This window comes from Labrus mixtus, chromosome 9, assembly GCF_963584025.1.
Source record: "Labrus mixtus chromosome 9, fLabMix1.1, whole genome shotgun sequence".
NCBI classification, from domain to species: Eukaryota; Metazoa; Chordata; class Actinopteri; order Labriformes; family Labridae; genus Labrus; species Labrus mixtus.
Genome location: NC_083620.1, coordinates 28,125,860 through 28,149,990, shown reverse-complemented (window position 1 = coordinate 28,149,990; position 24,131 = coordinate 28,125,860).

Here is a 24,131-nt window from a genome sequence, read left to right as displayed (position 1 = left end):
GGAAGAGGATCCTCAGTCTACATATTCTGCCTGCTGCTTGTGTGAGGTTTCTCAGGGTTCAATCCTGGGCCCATTTAAATATTCAATCTACATAATACTTGCAAAAATATAATGAGTATAATATTAAAGAACTGTTTGTTTTGAACTATTATTATCATAAACAAGCAGACTTGTTTTAACTGATGCATGGTTAATAAGCACACAGCTAACCAGCCTTATGAACCATGACCTTGTGAAGCCAGCATCAACATCAACGACAAGATACATCGTTGAGAGGAAAGATTGTATGACACTGATTCTATCTGACCTTTTCTGCTAAAAATGATTCTTTGAGTTATGTTTCTAGCTTTACAGGGCCTTCAGCAAATCTAAACTCATCTGCTTTCCTGAAGTTTTCCAGTTGTGGTTGTTTTTTGGCGCCGTCGTCTGCCTGAAGCTCTGAGCTCTCATGTCGTAGATGAGATGTCAAATGTCTTGTTTCAACTCTTATAAAAGTTTGACTTGTTTTATTACTCATAGGCTGTGTCTGAACCCACATACTTTTTATTTATTTTTTATTTTAAATTCATTTAACCAGGAGAACCTCATTGAGATTAAGAATCTCATTAAGAGTGTCCTGGCCAAGAGGGGCAGCAGCACAACAAAAAGTTACAGACATAAAACACAGTTTAACATGTCTTGAGTCTCAGAGCTGAAAGTCATTAGTCAAAGCATCTACAACCTGAAGAACATCCTGCATACACAAAGGCGCCAGGTTAGCATGGCCATCGGGCCACCGTAAAATCCTGTGTTTAAAACACACTTTTAATACCTGTATTTTCATCTAAAAAGTTGGCTGCATCGTTTACACAGGTGAAACCAATATACCATTTTAAAATGCTTGGGGCGCTGGTGGTGTGGTGGTTGGTTCACCCACCCCATGTGCGGGTGCTGTGGTCCTCTGGGCGAGCGACATCTCGTTCCCCTCCCTGTGCGACTTCCCAAAAATGAATCCTTAAAAAAAAAAAAGGCGTCATTACCGCAAGTTCAGCCGCGACCATCACACATTTCAGACGACCTGAAGCGATTGAAAGGTTTTTTCTTCTCTCCCTTTGCACCACCAGGGATCCTTAAAATTGTTATCATAGGGCCACATTAAACATTGATGTTTTCATTCATCTTTATAGAGGAGTAATGTGATCAGGGAATTATTATTTCTCCACTAATTACATAATTGTACCACTCAATTATCTCCACGCAGAGACTAAAATCAATTTTTGGCTCCTATTGGGTGCCACTTGATCTGATCAAAGGGCGTTAAATATTCTCTGTTTCAGTCTCCATTAAGTGCTACAAAGTGAAGTATGTTGCCTTTAACTTGAAAGTTGAATTGCAAGTATCAGTGCAGCATATTAAAAAGAGGCTGACTTTGCCTGCAGGATTAAAAAATGTCTTAATCTCTGTCTCTTCTTTTTTTTCTTTTTGGAACTAAGTCTCTCTTGTTCTTTCTCTGTTTGCTAAATTAATGCAGCACCAGAGCATCTGATTTTCAACCCAACATGACTCATCTCCTTCCATGTTTCCCCCTCTAATAAACAGATGAGATCTGGGTCACGGAGGAATTTTAAACAGGACTGCGTTCCGAAACAAAATTAAGTCAGTAAAAGTGACGCCTGTGATTAGCTAGAGGGCCCCTCATAGCTGGAAGATGAGCCAGAGTCAGGGGAAAAAATACTTCAAATACTACGATGCTGACGGATGAATGCAGGAGTATTTAAAGAGGGTCAGAGGTTCTTCATCCCTGGCTCACTGAATGTGTATGGCCCTCCAATGTATGCAATGCAGTTTTCTTTAGCTTTTATTAAAGGGGACATATTATGAAAAATCCACTTGTACAGTGTTTCTGAACATATATCTGGGTAACCTGAGTGTCTACTGACCCACAACATGTGAAATAAACCCATCCAGTCCTTTGTTTGTGGTCTGCATAAGTCTTACAACAGAGAGGAAAATGCTCTGTTTCAAATTTGCTCTCCTTGTGATGTCACAGTGGGATTCTGGTAAAAAAAAAAAGAATCCCCTCCCCTCCCCTGATATCTCCACCCATGGACTCCACCCCCAGCATAGAACAAAACTTTTACGCACGTCCACCATTTCTATTCTCGCGAACAGAGGAGTGATGTCTACTGGGAAAACTCAGGGGCGGGGCTCATTGCATTTAAAGAGACACACACACCAAAACGGAGCGTTTTGAGAGAGCTGGTTTATTCAGGGTCACAAACCTCCTCTGGTGCTTGATCCATGTTATATTTTGACCAAAGCACAGCACAGATGTTTCATTTAGACCACAGGAGGACTGTTTGAAAAGGTGGATAATATGTCCTCTTTAATGTGCACCAAAGGGTATTCTACACTGGTTTCATATTTCAGTTTTCTCCTATAATTACTGTTTCTCGGGTTTCCAAACAAATACCGACTTTAACTGGATTACTTGTAAAATGTAGCAAAAGAATCGGGACGATCCTCAGCCAAATTCTACAGGTATCAACACATTTTTTTCCCATTATTTGTGGATGGATTTATGGACATTAAATTACTACAGACATGGAGAAAATGATAATCCCAGAAAGTGCTGGTCACACTGAATCGCTGCATAATGTGTATCATGTCTGCATGTTAAGATTTGACTGAGTTCGGACTCAAAAACGGAACGCAATTATTCATGCAAATAGCAGAAAACACGCTCAGAGGGTTTTACCTTATTTGCCTTCCTGAGCTTCTCGATTCAACAGCTGCAGTAAGTGTTAGCTGTGATGACTGCGGTGAAAAAGCAACAGGCTGAAGCACAACTATAAACAAGTTCCAGTTGATTTTTTAGGACATGGGCATCCATCTGTTTTCAATCAGATATCACTTGATCCAATGTGACAGGCAGACTGGAGACCAGCAGGCATAAGAGTGATGTTTAAAAATGTTTGACAAATAAAAAAGTAAAAAACTTACTTTGTCAAAAGAAGAGAAAAGAAAACTCCAGGGCAGCTGCTGAGATGTGCAGTTTGTAGAACAAGTCAGTAACATGGTTTTCTAAAACTAGCACTTCCTGTATGAAACGTTTTGAGTACTCGTTTGTGATTTTTGGCTGAATACTCGACCATGGAGATAACTTGATAAAAGGCCTTTCCCAGAGAATAAAAGCAACACAAATTTGTTTCCTAACTCACTTTTTTCCTGTACAGAAGACCATATGGCAGCTGCTTACTGAAGATCAAAAACTGATTAAAAAAATGATATACAGCATCTTATTGGAATTTCTTCTTCCTCTCTGATTTCTGCTCTCCAACAGTATGAGGAGGTGGCTGAAAAGAAGTTCCAGATATGAGACAAATCAGTCAATCTGACAGATGGATGATATATTACAAGTCCTAGAGTGGTACCAAGCAGGTGAAACTTCTGACCTGAGCTGCAAGTCCAAAGCCTGTAGAGTAAAATTTGTATTAAACAACAATAATAACAGCAGAGACTTAAAGCAACAGGTCAGCAACAACAGGGCGAGGGACTCGTGTTCTTTCTTGGTTTGTTGCTGCCATTTATTGCAGATTTCCGAACATTTTGGATCACAAGATTCTTGCTGAGATTGTTATTGCAAAAACAGAATTATTAATGTCCTGTGTGTGTTTACAGAGTTTGAAGAAAAGACAAGGGTCCCAGGGAAAAGTCTTTTAATGGTGCTATCACTAGCATGCTGTGAAACTCACATTAAAGACCCCAGAAAAGGAGGAAGGTATCCCTAAAGCCTGTTTTAGACAGAACAAGTGACCTTTTGAGGAACTATGTGCATTTAGACCACAGGATCTAAATTTAGTTCTGGGGTAATTGATACACCCCCTAAAAAAGACCCTGATTGGGGGGCAGTACTCTCCAAAAGGTCTCGGTGACCTTAGGGTGCAGGGTCTGCAGCGCTGAACGTCTCTGGTTTGTCAGGCACTTGCAGTGTTTTAGCATTTAGCCCACTGTTTAAATTTTCATCTTGCCTTGACACTGCTCTTCAAGGTGTGTTTCGAGATGGACTCAGAGAGCTTCTCTGCCATTTTGGGCGTTCTGAATCTTTGTTGCCATTAGCGCTCGTCTCCTTTCCTGTGTTTATTCTACAATTCTACAATTCACTTAGCAGACGCTTTTCTCCAAAGCGACGTACATCAGAGAGTAAGAACAACACAAGCAAGGATCTAGAAAAAAAGGAACAATGTCAGTAAGAGCAAACGATCAGCTTTGAGTCTGATTGGACGCACAGGTGCTGACAGGAAGTGACCAGAGGCAAAGCACAACATTGAGGGCAGTTCTTGAGAGCTCTAATCAGTATAGAAACCATCTTATAAGTCGTCGTTATCAAACAAAAACCATCGTCATTACCATCATCATCATCAATAATATGGAGACCATCATCATTTAGTTAGTAGGTATTCATGTAAGAGCTGGGTCTTTAGCTTTTTCTTAAAGGTGCAGAGGGACTCTGCAGATCACATGGAGTTTGGAAGTTCATTCCACCACCGGGGGGCGACAGAGGAGAAGAGTCTAGTCAGAGACTTAGGACCCTGTTGTGAAGGTTGGATCAGACGCCTTTCACTGGCAGAGCGTGTTTATTCAAAGAATCAACTTCCAAAATCAAAAACAATCTGAACCTCCTCCATGCTAACAGGCTAACTATAACTTGTGCCGCACAAATGATGAGGATGGCCTTATGTAAGCCTTCATCTTCTTCTTACTAACACCTGCTGGACTGAGGACCTTTGGTAGAGAAAGTGGCTCATGAGGCTTGACTTTGTGGGTCCTTAGAGCTGTTTTAAAAAATACTTTAACTGCTCTTGAACAGGAAGAATCACAGTTTACAACGCAGTAGCACCTGCGTAGAAACAGTAAGACATGTTGACCAAAAGCCTCGACACCAATGCCACATGTACCATCCAGTTATGTATTGACCCTGACTTCACTACTGTTTCAGAGATAAATGGACACTGGAAGCTAAGCCAAGTTTCTTCAAATTCAAATGCATCACGCATGAATACACTTCAAACACTGCAGATTAAAAAAAGGCTCCTCCGACACTCAGGATACAAATCTCCCTCATCTGTATTCTATCTGGTAAACATGTTGTACCTTTAGCACTTCTTTTACCTTTTTCAAATGCCTGGAGACAAACCTTCATCCCGTGATTTCCCCCGAGGTGCTGAAGGACAGAGAGTCTAGCCAAAAGCCGATGTAAACACAGCGTTGTCTTAATAAACCTCGTCCCGGCAGACTCCTGCTTCGTGGAGGGAAGGGAGCAGGGGGACGAGAGCAGAGGAGAGAAAGATAATGAAGAGACAAGAGAGTGCAGATAGAGAAGAAACAAGTGCAGATTGTGTTGAGTCCCATGATGTATTTGTGGCAATGATGCAGAAACATAATTAATTATCAGTTTATTTAATGAGATCTCAGCTCTCTGGCTTGTTAGAACATCAGCTGCTGTCATCTGTTCCTCGCTGCTACAGGAAAGATGCCAAATAAAGCTGCGTCTTACGGGATGTGTGGAATCAGACTGCATGTGATCCAAGCTCTAAAAAAGGTTTGTGAACTGTGTCTGCACATCTACATTCTTTAAAATGTAAACATACTTGACGCAGATATTTGAGTCCAAGACAAATCTCCCCAAGGTAAGTTTCTAAAAAACATTCTGAAAATGATTTTGTTTTCTTGCAGAAAATGCCATACTGAATTTTAAGAAGTTTCAAAAGATAGTTTTTTTTTTTGCACTTTTTTTTGCTTGTTATCAAATATTGTCTGCATAGCAAATTATTAAGTGTAGTGTCATGCCTACATTTTGCAAACAGAGACAGATTCTGGCATGATTTTTGGGCCACACAACTGATTTTGAAGTCATGCTGAATTTCAGCGCCAGTACTCGACCTTTGCAGTGCAGTGTGCAGGGGAAGGGGAGGGGGGGGGGGGCACGAGGGCTGGGAACTACGGTGGCCAACAGCGGACACCCCACAGCAACAGCTGAAGCCATTCACATTTGGAGAAATGTGCAAATAAAAAAAATGCATATATAAGACCACGGTCCAATAGGGGCTGATTTCGCTGAGTGGTGCAAACGCTCCTTTTTAGAAATCCATGTATCTACAACCAAGGAGATGGTCGTTGATTTTAGGAGGACGCCATCACCTGTTACCTCAAACTACAATTCATGGGCTGCTGAGGTGGTGAAACAGCTGAAATATTTGGGGACAATAATTGAGGATGATCTCACATTTGAAGCCAGATTTATATATTGAAAGCTTTGCAGTCTCCAGGTCTACATGGGGACTGGACTTTCTCCTTTCCTCTAGGTGTCTTGTTTTGGTTTTCAGCATTTTTAACAGAGTCATTAGCTTGTCTATTTACTCACTTTTAAATGTATTTATATTGTATTTCTTATCTGCCTTGGTAACTTTCTTTGTTGTGGCTACTACTGATCATGTAACTGGTTGTAAATCTTTAAAGGAGGTAGTTTGTTTCTCTATATTTTAAATAGTTTTCTGAATACATGTGATTTGAATAATGCAGTGTTTATGTATTTGCAGCTCGTTTTATGTTAATGCTGTTGTTTTGCACATTTGAAGATGCATCGTTTTTTATTACTCTGCACGTTTTGTCCTATAATCCATCCATCTTTGTCATGTACTATGGTGGCCTTCCAAAGGGGGGAGGGGCAGCGTTTGTGAACGTCTGGACTTTAGAGACATTTTTACAAAAGATCAGATATTACAGCAACACAGGCCGAGTGCTCTGACTTCATTAAACACTCAGATAGTGTCTGACGTGATGTCTCACAGATGTGTAATGAGACTTCACAGATTCATTTTTACATTTTCAACCTGCTGTTTATTAGCTTCATTCACCAAATTCTCTCAAGTGCTCATTTTTTGATGAAGGACCACGGGGGACGGCGTTAACGCGGTCAGAATATCTCCACCGTTAAAACTCTGGACAGTTCTGTTAATTACGTTACTCTCTCCATCATGGGAGCCTCCGTGATGAAAGAGGTCAGAGACCGAGGGCGATGCCTCGCGGTGACCGTGTTGCGATGGTAACAGCGATGAAGAGGAAAAAGAATGAAAGGCGATGGAGAAATGAAGAGAAGGGCGGATAAAATGGAGGCTTCACTGACAGTAAGAGGAACCATGACACAGGTGTTTAGATAACAGATAAAGCTACAAACAGGCAGGGGATGCTTTTACCTGCCAAAAAGAGCTGGTTAGACGGATCACACAGGAAGCAGGCTCCACTGATTCATTCATCTGAAAATGGATTTCAAACTGCGGCGTCTGTGCCAAAGGCTCACACACACTCAATAAGTAGACACACTTTTTCTGGGAGAGTTTCCCGGCTCTGTTTTGGAACTAAAAGTGAGAAACTTAACTCTAAAAGAGGACATTTTAGTCCAACTATAACAGTCCGTCTTTTAAGCCAATAATAGATTTTTTATAGTGACACATCCAAAAGAAATGCTGAAGTCTATTTTAATTCTAAAAAGATAAACTGGTGGTTGTAAATAAAGTCTGTGAAGTGTTCAGATTCAAGTGAGAGAAACACTCATGTCCAGTTTACTGCTGCTTGACTATTTATAGATCAGACTGATTCAGATCCAGATTTTTTATTGTCCCACAAGAGGAGAACAACAGGAGCGAACAGAAGACAAGAAACACAAGGACAACATAAAAAAACAACAGAAGAAAACATAAACCAAAACAAATTTAAATAGCTTTCTTAATTTCAGCCCATACTTCGTTTTTTGTACTTCGATTAGCATGACCCCTGACCTCCTGAACACGGACGATTCACAACCCCTTTGGGAAAAAGAAGCCCGACCTTCTGCAGGATTAAACTGATTGTAAAGAGACAGGGGCTGCAGCAAAAATAATCTGTTGTCGGAGGAATTCCATACTGCCAGTCTACATGACGTCAGACTGACTGACAGGGTCGTTTTGCACTCTGGAACCATTTTTCTAAACTTTGTGTTTTCAGGTGAACCCTGAACGCTGTAGGAAAAAGAAAAAAGAAACAAATGTTACAGTCTTTGGCTCTTGGATTGTCGGTCTTGTGGTAACTTCAGGATTAACACTGGGTTTGTCAGGATGACGCAGGTGGTTCACTTCTTACCGGGCTTGACAACCAGGATAACTTAACCCTTAACATACCCTTTTTTTTATTTTTTTATTTTTTATTTTAATTGTGTACTGTGTTCACTTTTTGTTTGCAATCTTTGCTCTTTGCTGCTGTAACAATGTAAATTTCTCCGTTGTGGGATAAATAAAGGATTATCTTATTTTATCTCATATTACAGTGTGGTTATGATGGATGTTATAAGCTTTACTTCAAACAGTGAGCGATCTGTCTGTCTGCCATATTCATTCATTTCTGACGTAAATATCAACATGTTTTTGTGCAGCTGCTTTGACTGTTAGCATCTGTCTTCCCACCTTTGCAGGCAGGAAACCAGAAACTGAACTATTGGGTGTGTGTGTGTTATCGAAAGTGATTTTTCATTTTAAGCTCATCTGTGTGTGTGTGTGTGTGTGTGTGTGTGTGTGTGTGTGTGTGTGTGTATATGTGTGTGTGTGTGTGTGTGTGTGTGTGTGTGTGTGTGTGTGTGTGTGTGTGTGTGTGTGTATATGTGTGTGTGTGTGTGTGTGTGTGTGTGTGTGTGTGTCTGTGTGTGTGTGTGTATATATGTGTGTGTATATGGTTATCTTTCCCCAGCAGAAACCTTGACTTCTGACAGGGAATCGAACTGCCGGTTCGTCTCTGCTTTGCTGCTCATCACATCATCAAGCCTGACAGCTGATGTCAAAGCTGCCCCCCCCCTCCTCACCCTCCCTCCCCTCTCCGCCCCTCGAGGTCCCCCCCCCCCGCTCAAACACACTCTTATTACTTCCTCTATTACATTTTCCCCTTCCAGCACTCTCCTTGTTGTGGATTTCTCAAAACAGTGTTTTTTATTTTCACAGAGTCTGAGAGAGAAGATCGGATATTTCAAGCGTTTACTTTGATGATATATTTTTATTCTGTTTGGCTCCGCTGACTCTTGGATCAGCTCTCATTACACTCAAGCGTTCTCAGTCATCTCTGTCTCAGTACAAAAATGTGGTTTCTGCTCGGGCTTTGGGGTTGGATCTCCTCAGGTGAAGACCTCTAATACAAAGATAATGAAACACTTCCACTCTCATTAAAAGGTCCCTGAAGGTTTTTATTTCTCCCTGCTCTGAGTTTGGACTTGAAACAGGAACACGCACAGCAAGTTGGATCTCATATCAGCTGCACCAGGGATGATAGTAGAGGTGAGCATCTCAATCACCCACTACAAACATGTAGAAAAAATGTACACAAGCACGTGTGGCGTTGGATTCAAACTCACAGAGAAACTAAAGTGTCTCATATCGGGTTTTCACACTTGCAGAAACCTCCTGAAAAACTCCTAAAAAGTTCCCAGAGGAGCTCTATATGTGAACGCAAACAGCAGAACTTTTCACTCAGGCTTCACCCGGAGTTTCTCCTGCCAGACCCAGAGTATTTTATCTGCAACAAGTCCAGGTGAGCTGATGTGAGAACGCTGCAGGATATTCTCCGGAGAATTCAGCTAGAGCCAATAGGAGGGGGAGTGATGTTGATATTCTGTGACTGCTGCACGGTGCATAGAGTGTAGCATTTAGTTCTGTGCTGACTTGTTACCATGAGGAAACACACAAACATATTCATTAAAAAGGTTTCATTTATGGCTAGCTGAAGCTCTCTGACTCTACACATCTGGGTATTAAAAAACGGATATCACGCTGCGTGTGAGTGATAGATTCCACCCACGACTCCGAGCTGAACGCCTCACTCAGTGATGAGCAGAGACACGTTCTCTTGTTTGTCAATGTGTGACCACTCTTGTGACAGAAGCGTTAACAACTCCAGATGTTGAGTGAACACAACAGCTGCTGGATCAAGGACACCTGTTTGGGTAGGAAGACGCATCTCTGCTCGATAGCCTTCAATTCAAGTTGACCTCGACTCTCTCTCTCTCTCTCTCTCTCTCTCTCTCTCTCTATTCATGGTTTTTCATCGCTGCTCTTACTTGTTTTAATCTCATGTTTCATTTGGTGCTTTACTGGATGATTGTAATTCTCGGACGCTCTTCGTCTTTCATTGGGATTTTATTTCATGGTTATTGTTCATCTGTGTCGTACAGAACTTTGGGAAGGTGATGCACCGGCAGCAATTTAGAGTTTGAACCTACAGACTGTAAATATTAATGTTTGAAGCCTGAGTGACGTCACCCATCTGTTCCTGCAGGGGGCGCTGGAGGCTCATCGGCAGCAGCCGCCATGTTGGAAATGCTGTCTCAGTCTAACTTTCAGTCGACCTAACGACAGGCTGAGAGCTGGAGCTGAGGCGGGTTTTAAACTTCTTGATGAACTGTTACATCCCGCCCACCTGTCAATCATGTCAGATACGCGCCTAACGATGGAAAACATGTATCGTTTTAAAAATCAAAACAGAGCTGTTTGAAAAATATTCACCCCCCCGTACAGCGTGTGCCCATAATGACAATAACCAATCAGACCTATTCTGTTTTATGTACCAGGCTGTACACATGTTTATTTATGCTGAAATAACATATTTATTGGCTTCATTGGAACAAAAAATCAAAAACAGGAACAACATTGGATCTATCAGTCATAATATCTCTTCACTGATTGGCCTGCCTTCATCACAGCCCTTATCAGAAGAGAACAGAACAATAATTAGCCTTACAGACGAGTCCAGGTGAATTCAACATGAGTAACCGTGTACAGGTGTTGTTCACAATGCTGACTCATAAACAACCTTCATGCTGTGTCTTAAATACCTGTGACAACATTTAGCAGTTAGCTTATGTAGCAGATTCCACTTTCACTCATTTCTCCTGCAAGCCCCCCCCCCCCCCCCCCCCCCCCTTAGTTATGTTTCTGCAGAAAGTCTGAGTGTGGGAAATTCTCTAGAAATGTCCAGGAGTGCATTATGGGAAAAAAAGGGGCTTGAGAGGAAGGATGCTACACAAACAGACGTTAGCATTGTTTATGCTAAGTCACTGGAGCTCCACATTTTCTGCAGTGACGTCTATAACAGCCTATAGAAGCCCCTGCTTTACCTCACGCTTTAACATTGGATCGATAAAGCCGTTTCACCGAGGACCTACGAGATCTTCTTCTCTCTGTGCCTGTGCAAAGGCGCCTCCTTTTTAAAAAAGCAGAAATAAAATTGTGGAGGAGGACGCTGCGCTTTGCCAACCTAATCACATTTGTCATCCAGTATCTCTCTCCTGACTTTTCTTCATTTCTTTCCTGTCTTTTATCCTCAGTTATAAACTGATCCAAGAGCAACCCCAGGGCGCTGTCTCCTCGTGTGTGTGTGTGTGTGTGTGTGTGTGTGTGTGTGTGTGTGTGTTAATATACCCAAGATAATGTCACCAGGCGGTGCAGATATATATTAAGAAGTGTGTGTGAGTGCATGCATATATATATCCATGCAGCATATTGCAGTCATCTATCTTGTGTATGTTCCAGCGATTATGATCCAACGGACCACTAGAGACGGAGAGGAGGGGGGGGGGGGCACCGAAGGGCTTGAAATAAAACCAACATTATTCTGAGAGTAAGAGCCGGAGAATCAGTGATGAGTGAGGAGAGAACGGCGAGCGAGGTGTAAGAGAGGAAGGCAGATGGTGTGAGGGAGAGAGAGCGAGGAGAAGAAGAAGAGCTCAGCTTCTCTCCTCTTGAATTACAAGCCCCCTCTCCTACATCTTCTTCTGCTCCTCTCTGTAATAAATTCAAGTCTTGACATTAAAATATGAATCACTTCCTGCGTCTGGCTCAGCCGTTATTATTATTCTCTCTCTACTTCTCCCAAAAAAACTCTCTGCATCTGTGAGCTGCATATTCAGGAAATGCTTCATGCAGGATGTAACTCACTTAGATTGTGTTAAATATTCAAAAGCAGGGGCGCTGTTTTTTTTTTTTTGTTCTACAGCTGCAGCGCTGAATTAATTATTTAAATTCTCCTCATATTGTAGTTAATTTTAAAGATATTTAGAGACAACAACATTAGGAGGAAATAATCGTGTTTAGGTTAGGCTAGACCAGTACCTTTCTGGATCAGAGGAGAGCTGCAAAAGTGACATGGTAAAACCAGTTCTTCAGGCATTGGCTCTTCTAATGGGGGTCGGACTTTTCTATCAAAATTTTGAATAAATCAAACTTGAATGATTTCAGACAAAAGGTCATTTTAAATTAACAGTCCACCATAATAAAGGTTTAAAAAGTCGATATTTAGCCTGTGATTACGACAGACGTTGAACAAGTAGCACATTTCACAAGCCATGGCTACTTTTTCCACTTTCCTTAAAGTTCTTTTTCTTTTGTAGACCGACAACCAATCAGTGTTCGTTGGCTCTCTCTAGTTACCCCAAAAGCAAAACTTTCTCTCAAAACAACTTTCAAGGATATGTTTAAGAGAGACCCAAGCTGTGGTGAGACGGCCATACTGAGAGACCAGATCAATATTTCATCACAGTCAGTCTAGTCTGCTTTGCTCTGATGTTTTTTAGCCTCAGAGAAGAAACGCCGCCCCTCCTGCACACTGACAGGCCTGACAGACGTTTATTAGGCATCATCATTTCTAAAACAAAATCTGAATATATGTTGCTCTCCTCCCTCCCGGTACTTGTTTAGATATCCAATAAAGTCGAGTCTCTACGATGAGCACAACCAACATCCAGTTTTATTCGGGCATATTCTCGCACTTGTTCTTGTACGGTGAATCTTTCAATTAAACATCTTACGCCAAGGTCACTCCAGCAAAACCAGCGCCTCATTGTTGCTAGGTTACAAAAGTGAACTTCTGCTTCCCTCGTTTTGTTAAAGTTTGAGAATAAGTTGAGATCATTCCGGCCCCAAGACCTCTAATCATTCGCTTCACCTGATAAAACTGCAAGACTCTGAGCGCCGGCGCCAATATGGACGCCTCCAAGAGTACCTTTGTTTTGTTTGCTTATGCCAGACGATAACAACACACGATGTGATGCATGTAGCAGCCATGTTGGATTTTAACTCGGTTTACTGAATGTTCTCCAAGTGATCAAGTCAGATCCCGACCTCAGGGTTCCTAATGACGTATCAGACCGGCAACGCGAAATTTCCGACTTCCCGGGATCAAATGGAACGCAGCATAATGGTGATATTTTAAGTCCCGCCTCCACTTGATTGTGATTGGTTGGTTAGGAGGAAGTTACATCGACGAGCGTGGCAAGGTTCACAAAGTAAAAAAAAAAATTAAAACTTAGAGTGCCGCACACTACCTGAACATAAAAACCATTGCTTGACTTTCATCTCATTTATTTTGTCCATTTTATTTATTTTTATTTATTTATTTTTGTTTATTTGTTCTCGCTTTAGTTGTCATTCTTATTATATATTCTTATATTCTTGTTTTATTTTGTTCAACTTATCACCAATAAAAACAAAAAACAAAAGAAGAAAAGGTAAGAGTGCTGAGAGTGCACGCTGTCGCCGAGGTCAGGTCTCTGAATACTGAAAAACGCTGAACTACATCGGTTTGGTATTGGAAACGAGCGCTGCCAGGACAAAAAGCGCTGAATGTGGAAACACGACCTTATGGACCAAAATGGCAAGAAACTTAATTTATGCATAAACATAACCTTCAAATAAACCAGAAATGTGATTGTGAAGGTAATTTAGGTAGAATCAAAGCGATACTTGCTCATGTTAATACATTTTCTATGCATGAAACTAGTCCGTTCATTTGATATTGTAAACATGATGTAACATGAAGCAGACACAATCAGCCCACACAATGCTCTGGTCTTGTTTCTGAAGATATACAGGATAATGTTTTAATACTTACATCCTGACATGAACTTTCTCTCAAGCTATTAAAGTTAATGCTCTTGCACTTTTTTTTACACTGACTCCCAGCATGCTCGGCGCCTCAGAGCACTGTGAAGCGTGTTTATGTAAAAGCCTTGTCTGTTTGCGGACCCTCATCCTTCTCTTCCTCGCAGCCACACGTCTCGCCCGGGATGAACCCTGCCTTCTTCTTCTTCTTCTTCTTCTCCTCTGCTGCTGCCTGAGCCCCGCCGCCGCTGCTGTAAGAGAGAGCGCCGTGTCTCTGGTGGGTTTTTCTCGATGAAAGCAGAGTCAGTATGCCGGCTGTGTTTGGGCCCCTGGCTCAAACAGTCTAAGAATCCTGATCTCCCAGAGTTCAAAAAGAGAGAATAAAGAACAATACAGAGAGAGAGAGAGAGAGAATGTGGAGTGTTTCTTCAAAAATACTCAGCGAACTTCAATCGGCAAATATTCGCATGAAAGTAAAACGATTATGAAACAGCGTTCACCGGCTGATGAAGAGACATGTGAGGACACTTTGAGACAGCACAAAAACCAGAAATAGCTCAACTCAGTGATCACACGTTCCCGCTCGAAGGAAAGACAAAGCAGAGCTCTCAGTGACAACACTTAACAGAGACAGCAAAGAGTTCTAAAGAGTTATTTTGCAACTTGTGATGAGAGTGTCTCAGTGAAGTCACTGGAGTTAAAAGAACTTGGGAAAGTGTTTCCTGTACACTCAGAGCTGTAATTGCTCCGAGGAGTTTGCTCAGTTTTTAATTTTTTTTTTAAGGGAATGCTAACGCTACTCAGAAATCGTCTCAGTCATTGTCGCTACTTGGCCCTGCTCATTAAAAGGCCAGGCAGGCACATGCTTGGAGCCCCAGGCCAGTAGGATGGTTCTAAATGTGTAACATTTGCAATGACTGTAAGAAACCTCCCTGAAGGGAAATCTGACTTTGTACAGCTAAGCGTAGCAAGCATTAACTCTCTGATCCAGGTCTACACTCCCTCCCGCCCACTACGCTCTGCCAATGAAAGGCGTCTGATCCAACCTTCACAACAGGGTCCTAAGACGCTGACTAGACTCTTCTCCTCTGTCGCCCCCCGGTGGTGGAATGAACTTCCAAACTCCATGTGATCTGCAGAGTCCCTCTGCACCTTTAAGAAACAGCTAAAGACCCAGCTCTTTCATGAATACCTACTAACTTAATGATGATGGTCTCCATATTATTGATGATGATGATGGTAATGACGATGGTTTTTGTTTGATAACGACGACTTATAAGATGGTTTCTATACTGATTAGAGCTCTCAAGAACTGCCCTCAATGTTGTGCTTTGCCTCTGGTCACTTCCTGTCAGCACCTGTGTGTCCAATCAGACTCAAAGCTGATCGTTTGCTCTTACTGACATTGTTCCCTTTTTTATAGATCCTTGCTTGTGTTGTTCTTACTCTCTGATGTACGTCGCTTTGGATAAAAGCGTCTGATAAGTGAATTGTAGAACTGTTGTATTGTTACTATTGTAAGTAAATGACTGAATACTGCTAGTCCAGCCTTAACTACGGGGGACAGACACTTGAATAACTTCTGCTAGCGTTACATTACAATATGATGTTTGTTCTTTAAAGTTTAACATTACTTAATTAGAGGTATTTTCTGTTCCGCTGGCCGTAACCGAGTCGAGTGCACACCAACGGGAGTCAAAGTTGCAGGGGGCCCCTCTGAATGTTTGCCTTGGGCCCCAACAGTCTCTAGAGTCGCCACTGTTTAATGCTACAAAATAAAACATGATCATACGCAGAGGTTGGAAGTCGAAGAGTACACATTTATTGTCACTCTACATATCTGGACTTTGTTTATCTGTGAGGAGACTTTGTCGACATAATGACCATAACAGACCTTTCTCTACATCTTTCTACTTTCTCTTGTGCTCTCAGTTATGTTGGCAGCAGAAGTAGTTGCATTTTGATTGTGGGGGACATTTGGTAGGGTAGGTGGTCTCTGCATTGTCACTATCTGGTAGCTTGCATAAATAGAGTCTGGGTCTGTTGAAGGGGGCAATGCTTTTTGGGCTGTGATGGCCACAGTATGGTAGGTAAGATCTCTAGTATCTCCATACTGGCTCTGGGACGCCAGTGCTCACCGTCCGGCCGTCCTGAGGTGTTGTGGGACTAATGCGACAAAAAACAGTGAAGACAACTCCAGTGATGTCCTGGCTGTGGCTGCCCATCCATCTGGGGGCAAGATGTGGCCATGCAGTAGGGTAGATGGTATCAACGTTGTCACCTGGTAGCTCGCATAAACCCAGCCTGGGTCTGTTGAAGGTGACAAATAGCCAAAGGAGAGGTTATGTTATTTATCAGCATAGGGCATGACGACATTGTTGGGATGAGGGGGTTCACCAGTACCTTCAAATACCAGAGCAAAGAAGGTCAGTCAGGGTTAATCTCTGATATTAGTATTTGCACAGCGGTTGCAATTTAATATTGGATTTTCATGTAGCATTTCTCCTCTCCTGAATGCAGAAGTATTCCTTTTGTGTGTGTCTCTTCTCTGAGATGCCTTTTAAACTTAAATATGAAAAAATCCATTCGACCCAATTTAATCCTGCCCCTGAACCACAACAATGAAGCCCCAGTCGTCATTACCGGGGCTGTTAGGGAGCCAGCAGTGTTCTGGTTACTCTGGGCGGCTTCCAGCGGCCAACAATGCTGGGCAGCAGGTGTGAATGTTTGGCTTGCGTTAATGTGAAGTACTGTGCTGGGCTGGAAAAAATGCTTCTGGAAATGAAAATGCAAGATGGGGCCTAACACGCACCAGTAGAGACAAAGTGTGCGCTGCGAGCCAGATGCGTGCGGATCCAAAATAGGACGGACTTCATTGGACATTTAAAGAGCAGCATACTTTTAAAACACAGCATGCAAACACTCACATGTGGATTTTGATAGGCCCTGTGGGACTGTGTGTGTTGGGGAGTCACACAATCTATTTATTTATTGAATTAGGACGGAGCACATTAATCATATCAGCATTGCAAATATTGCCAGAATTAGCACGATAGCTACATTTTATCTGCAGTCCTAAAGCAAGTAGGCAACTTAAAAAACATGTAACAAATACAAGACAGCACACAGGAAGGCTGATGTAACATGCTGAAAAAGCAGACATTTCTTTTCTGTCATTTTGTTGTATCAGTGTGTCTAGTTAAACTAATTTAATTTCCAGAAGAATTTAAGTTCATTTATATTTCTAAGATCATTAGTAAAAGAAAACAAAGTTATAAACAGTAAAAACTGTGTTTTATCTACCTTTTAAGATTAAGACACTGGCCCTTTAAGAGAGGCTCAGTGAAGAAGACACAGAGGTGTGTGTAGGCTGAAAAACGAAGCTTGTGTAAAGCTGTGGGTCTTTCTTTAATAAAAGTTCTGACTGGTTCATTTTAAGGGTGCAACACTGACACTTTTACAAACGTCGTTGCATACCCAAATGAAATGGCAATGTTTGTTGTAGTCATTGAATGTGACGTCTACATCCCCATCCTTAAGCCCTTCAGTGGTGGGCCAAAAGTAAACATAGACACAGGAAGCAACTTTAGATTTAGGATGATTTATTTAGTGTTTGGTGAAGACTGCACGGCCCATGTGAAGTGTGTGTGTGTGTGTGTGTGTGTGTGTGTGTGTGTGTTCCTTTGAGTCCCAGCCTGAGCTCCGCCCGCTGTAAGACCCTGAACTCGTGGTGAACCCCACCTCCCCTCCCTCGGGGGGGCCTGATAATGTCCTTGCATCTGATTCCAAGTGGAGCAGATTTTTATCTCTTACACATTCTGGCACCTCTGCAGTCCTGAGATTCACAAAGCGAGTCTTTGGTCTGTCAAATCCGCTGCACACAAGATGATGATTTTTCTGTGATATTTATGGTGCTGAGCTTGACTCAGTCTCTATCCCTAAATGTCTCGGTCTTGTCTCGGTCGGGTATGTCTTTGTCTCGGTTAGTATGATCTTGACTACAACACTAAGTTTTTTTAAATACACAATCCTCAGAATTAGAGAAACATTTTTTTTAACCTGGTGCAGATTCATCCTCAGACTTCGGTATAACTTTAGATTGCAACCTCTCCATTGACTAAATTGTAATTTTAAGATGTACCACTGCCTTTCCAAGAAAATTGTGTTCAAGCTGAACTAACCAGCAACGACCCCCTCTGACCTGCAGAACAAAAAATGACAAGCTGTGTCCCAATTAAGAGACTGTGTTCTTCATTTGAAGATGATTACATCACAACCGTGCATTGAACGCCGTCCCATTTCTAAGGCTCTTCCAAATAAGCTCCATAAATGGGTCCTCCCTTCTCCAGTCAATACATCACGTTGCATGGGGTCAGCCCTATGTTCCCACAGGGTAGGGTTAGGGTTAGGGTAAGTTACGCTAACCCTAACTGATACAAATTTATGAAAAAGGAAATGTGGGAACATAGAGCTGTGGGAACATGGGCACGCTCCCGTCTATCAACTCAGTCAAAGAGCTTCCAAAAATAGTGAAAAAACAAAAAGGGGCCTTGAAACTTCCAACCATATTTAGAATAATAAGTTTGGTTACATGGTGTTGGTTCTGTTAGCTAGCTATGTTGGAGCTGTTGATGTTGCCCGGGGCGACAGGGTCAGTTCTTAGAAACCAACGGCTAAGTGCATGATGAAGTCTGGGTCCTTCAAAGGACGCTTCCTCTGAAATAAGAAAGAGCTGCAGTTTTTCTAAATGAAGACGGGCAGCTTTGAAGAGAGCCATGTTTGTTGTTTCTCTTGGATGTTGAAACCCTTCAGTAACGATGTCCGACTGGTTTTATCACCAATCTGAGAGTGCCTGAAACAAGCACTCATAGTGTGTGTTCTTTGATTTGGCACATTTGACCCCGAGGGGTTAAGCCACAGACGTTGACATTGCGGCCCAGTGCAGCGGCTTTTAAAGGTTAAAATGCACAAAATACCCTTTTATCTTTTACTTACCTTTATGCTGAACTTACACTCTTTTTTTAAATAAACAGTTTTGTTAGAGATAACCACTCGAGATGCATTAACTAAATAAGAGAATCACATGATTGTTATGCATTAGTCTCCAACACTAACGCGGACCTAAGTGCGAGCAGCTGCCAGACTTCAGCTGGTCTGAGTGGTACTTAAAGGCACTCAGTAAAGGGTGTGATGTTCCAGCGTAAATGGACTCAGACAGATAGCAGGCGGTGTAAAGTTGTTTTAATGGCTCCAGGGAGAAAAAAGAAAAGAGGCCGGTCACTGCTGTTTTCTCCCAACACTCCACCTCCTTGCTGTCTCCTCCACCGGTTGTGTCATTATCAGCTCACACTCTCAGGACATTCAATACCTCACTGCCATCACTCGACCTCCTCCTCCTCTCTCTAAAACCTCAACGTCATCCTCCTGCTTTCTCCAAACTGTCTCCAAAAACAACAACAACAACAGTTTCTGGTCCCCATGTGGTGACAACGTGACCGGCCTCTCATCGTTCTTTTTTTTAATTCACCAAAACGTGCACACACACTCACACAATAAAAGAGATACAAACAAAGAGGGGAACTGTGGTACGATACAGTTTTGCAATCAGATTTAGACAAAAACAAACAAACAAACAAAACAAAAGGGAAAGGGTCAGTAAATAAAATGAATGAATTAGAAAGAGGGACAAAAATAAGTAAATGAGCAAACAGGACAAAGACAAACATGGAGACAGTATAGTAACACATTATGTAAAATAAAACTGGTGGGATAGGTTGTACACATGGTGATGATTTTTGATGTTGTTTTTGTTTTGCTTTTCACTTTGTATGGGTGCTAACATGACGATTGCCAAATACAGACTGTTTGTAAATTATATTAAAATTGTTTTGCTGATTTCCTCTCTCCTCATCGTTTACCTGCCTGGTTCTACTGTGGCATCAAAATGGTGGTGAGAATTGTGTCATCGTTGTTTTCATCATCCTGTCCCCCCTCCTCCCCCTCCTCCCCCTCCTCCTCCTCCTCCTCCTCCTCCTCCTCCTCCTCCTCCTCCTCCTCCTCCTCCTCCTCCTCGTCCTCCTCTCCCTCCTCCTCCTCCTCCTTCTCGTCTCATGACCTTTTTTTATTTTCTCCTCGTCTCCCCTTCTCTTATGAATCATTTGTCCTTCGTCTAAGTTCACATCAAAGTTTCAAAACTGACATGCAGAATTTAAAACCGTTGTGTCTGTCGTCTTTACTCATAATTCATCATCAGTCATTTTAAAAAAAAGCAGAGGTGGGCGCATTTAATCAAAAATGAAACCCTGTTAACTTTTAATCTGTTAACAAAGACGTTAACTTTGATTCAGTTTATCAGATCATTCTGTTAATTCAGTTAATAATTGACTACAGTCAAAATAAATGTAAAAGAAAAACAAACAAGTTCTTAAGAGGCCATCATGGCGAGGCGGCTGTGGCTGTGGCTAACGTCCACCTTGATTAATTTGATAAATTAACAACGATAATCAAATGTAAACGGACGTGTGCCCATAAACTGTCTCACCTCCTCAACCTTTTTGTTGTCCTGTTTATTGCTTAAGCTATTGCAAAAAAAGTTCCACACTGTTCATTATTCTCCTATTTGTTTTTCTTCTTCTGTACGACCATGTCTCTTTCTTCATCCTGCCTCTCATCATCATCGGTGTGAGATCCCAGTTGATCGTTAAACAACCTTTGTCATAAATGTGCCGACCGTGTTGGACAGCTGCTAAAAGCTTGTCCTTGATCGGGGTCAGGTCCTCAGTGGATCGCAGCTTTAGAAACAGTTTAATGGAGAAGTGAAGTCTGTAAGAGGAAACGTTAGTACTTTAGTTCTCTGGTGATGAGAGAAGAAAGTTTCCTGAATGATCTTCAAAGACTCTCTATAAATGAGTACTGAGAACTGATCTTTTAGAAACTAGTCTCTTCACTTAATCAGCACCTTAACATCAATATTTCAACAATTTAACATTTCACGGTTTACCTATATTCAATGTGCCAAAGAAAACCGTTCTTACCGACTGTTTGTTGTATCTATAGGTCATCAGGGGTTAAAAACACAAATTTTATCAAAAATCTATAAGAAGCTCATTCCCAAAGATGGAGGGAGGCCCAGAAGGTTTTGCACGATGTAAACCCATTCAGAGTTATTGTTCCTGTCCTCTTGCATGTCCAGCTCGGGTTGGCAGTTTGGACCAACGGATGACTTAAACAATGCAGGAATTTAACTCAGAAGATGGAGGATGAAAAATGATGTCAAAGTGAGGAACTGATGGTCCATGTGTCATCCTTCATTTGATCATAAACTGGGCCCTGTTGTTCAAAAGTAATCCAACTGGATCACTTTTTGGCAAAGCTACACATCTACAATACTTGTTGGTCTGAAATATACTTTTTAAGTTTTGATCATTTTGTTTGTTTGGTGGAAATAATGAATGGAAAAACGAAAGACTGAAGGTTATCCTTGTTTCTACACACACAAAAAAAAACTGCTGTTCCAATGTGTTAAAGGTCCAAAAATGTATGCATGAAGTCTATTCTGTCCCTTTCAGTGCACCGTAGTTATGTCATGGCAGTGTCTCCCTGTAGTCACAGTGATGGATGAGAACCACCCGGCCTTTAAATAAAAAATAAAAAAACCTCTTAGACAGCTCGATGACGAGTAAAAACTAATATCCAAAAACATCAACATCAAACATTTCGCTGTTTTCTTTTTCTTATCGATCAGTAACAAGGTTCTTAGTTAAAGTTGTAACCTTCAATCTACCAGACATCCTTCATTTTATTTCAAAATAAAAGCAGATTTGTATTAAAACGGTAAAAGTAAAGTACCTTTCAAAATAAAAGCATGACAAAAACTGTTTTGAAATATAAAAAAACAACGGGATTTAAATCATGCATATTGCGATTAACCGTGATCGTCTGACAGCCCTAAGTCATCTTCATTTAATGACGAGCTCTAAACATGATTGTTGGTGTGGAAAGTGTTGACAAAGAGAATCTGTTTCCTGAGGAATACAGCAGCCTGATCAGTTTTTGATCCCTCCAGCCCAGAGGAGGAGACCAGTGTACACACCGGGGGCGTCTGGTAATGGATGAGATGAAGAGTGCAGCCCAAGAGATGGAATCAAGCCCAGTCTGATGGAGCTCAGACTGACGGACACTGACTGGGTTTGGGAGTGTGCATGTATCACTGTGTGTTTGCATGACTAAGCTAATCCCCCTGTGCAGAGATCGCTGAAGTGTCTTGGCTTTTGGTTGAACACGGCTGCAGAGCACAGGCTGCTGCAGTGTGACATCTCCATCCAGAATCTAGCTCCCAGCTGCTCCGCGTGGAGCCAAAGCCGTCTCTCTCCCAATGTGCTCCTCCCAGCTGTACCAATCAGGGCCAAAGTCATCACAATCCAATATGGGGCCTTCTGGAGGCATGCATCTGACGCCAAACATATCAAAACACAACTTGTCCTCTCGGCTCGACCATCTTAAGAGACACTTTAAAATCCAGTGATTACCCTCCAGCCGTCTGTCTCTGCACGCCAACAAACGCACATTCTTCTCAGCACAGCGCTCATAAAGGGTAAAGTAGTGAAACAAAGTCATTACCCTGCAGTCATTCCATCCACAATGCATGAAAATACCGTCTCAGTCGTGCCATTTAAAGCAAAACTGTTTATTTCAGTAATTACGAAGCAACCATTTCATCCAAAGCCAAAGGCAGCGCTTGGCTTACGTTCACCTCTCTTCTCCACCGTTTGAACACAAAGACACTTTTGTTGATTGTTTAGGTATCACCTGAAGCCAAAGACATCACAGGGCTGCATTTCTATATGTATATACTGCTTCTCTAATGTGTTTTTATCACTCGTTCCTCTTACTATTTGTTCTCTTATTTTTTTGTGTAATACAGATTTTAATGTCTGCAGGAAGCCGAGTTGGACCCTCTGGATGTTTGCATATGCATCTCTGCACATCATAGTTCCATGAGGGGGAGTTTAATGCAGAGCCGACAAATCGAATAACGAGTAAATAAATGTGTTACAGTATAGAGTTTGAGTTTGTCTCCGATGGTAAAGAGATGCTGGAGATGCATCTGAGGGAGTTTGTGATGTGTGTTCTCAATCCTGCAAGCACAAGTCCAATCTTGTGTTCTGTTTGTTTTTATTGGGCTAAGTTGTTCAGAGCTGTGGGTTTTCTTTGCACTCAGGACCATGAAGTACATCTAATGTAAAGTGCTGTGTCCATACTGAGAGTTTACTAGTGTCTGTTGTCTTTCTAGTCTTCCTCTGAAGCTTTATAGTTTTAGTTTAGTTTTATTATTGTGTCATACATACATCCATATGCCCAGCCCGCATGGGTTTACATGACACCATAAATTAAAAATGTTGCCGGATCAGAGTGCACAAGGTAAGCTATATTCATTCTCAAGAAACAAAAAGAGAAAGCAAGAAGTCAAACTGATTAAACAGAATATCCTGTCTTCTTTTCCAAGCTTTTGAAACAGAATTATCAAGTTTAAACACATCAAACTTAAACAGCCGTTCCAGTTTCTGCACATCTGTCCGCCTCAATATTTCTGATTTTACTTCATGAAACAATAATTCTCTTAAATCTTCATATTTTGTACAATGCAAAAGAAAAAGGGACTCCGTTTCAACTTTGTCCCAATCATACATTTTTGAATAGACCAACTTCAATGGCCAGAGGGAGAATACCAGATCTTAACTGTGCGACCAAGGATCTTTGGCTTCTAGATAAACGACACGTTATATATAACTCGGCCATAAAATAATTTTTGATCTGTACATATGTCCTTAGTTTTGGCTTAGATGGTAATCCTGCAAAAAATGACATTCTGATAGCTCTGGTGTGTTGAATTTGTAAAGGTCCATATGGTCCATTAAAGGGAAAAATGAAGTCCAAAGAAACAATTCTAAACACACAAAAAACCCAGAATCAGAATCAGAATCGTTTTTTATTGCCAAGTACATTTGCACATACAAGGAATTTAAACTGTTCTTGTGGAGGTTTTGGTCTTGATAGTCCGCAGCCTCTTGCCAGATTGGAGAGTCTCGAACAGTCCATGTCCGGGGTGAGAGGGGTCGGCCACAATCTTACCTGCACGCCTCAGGGTCCTGGAGGTGTACAGGTCGTGGAGAGATGGTAGATTTCAGCCAATCACCTTCA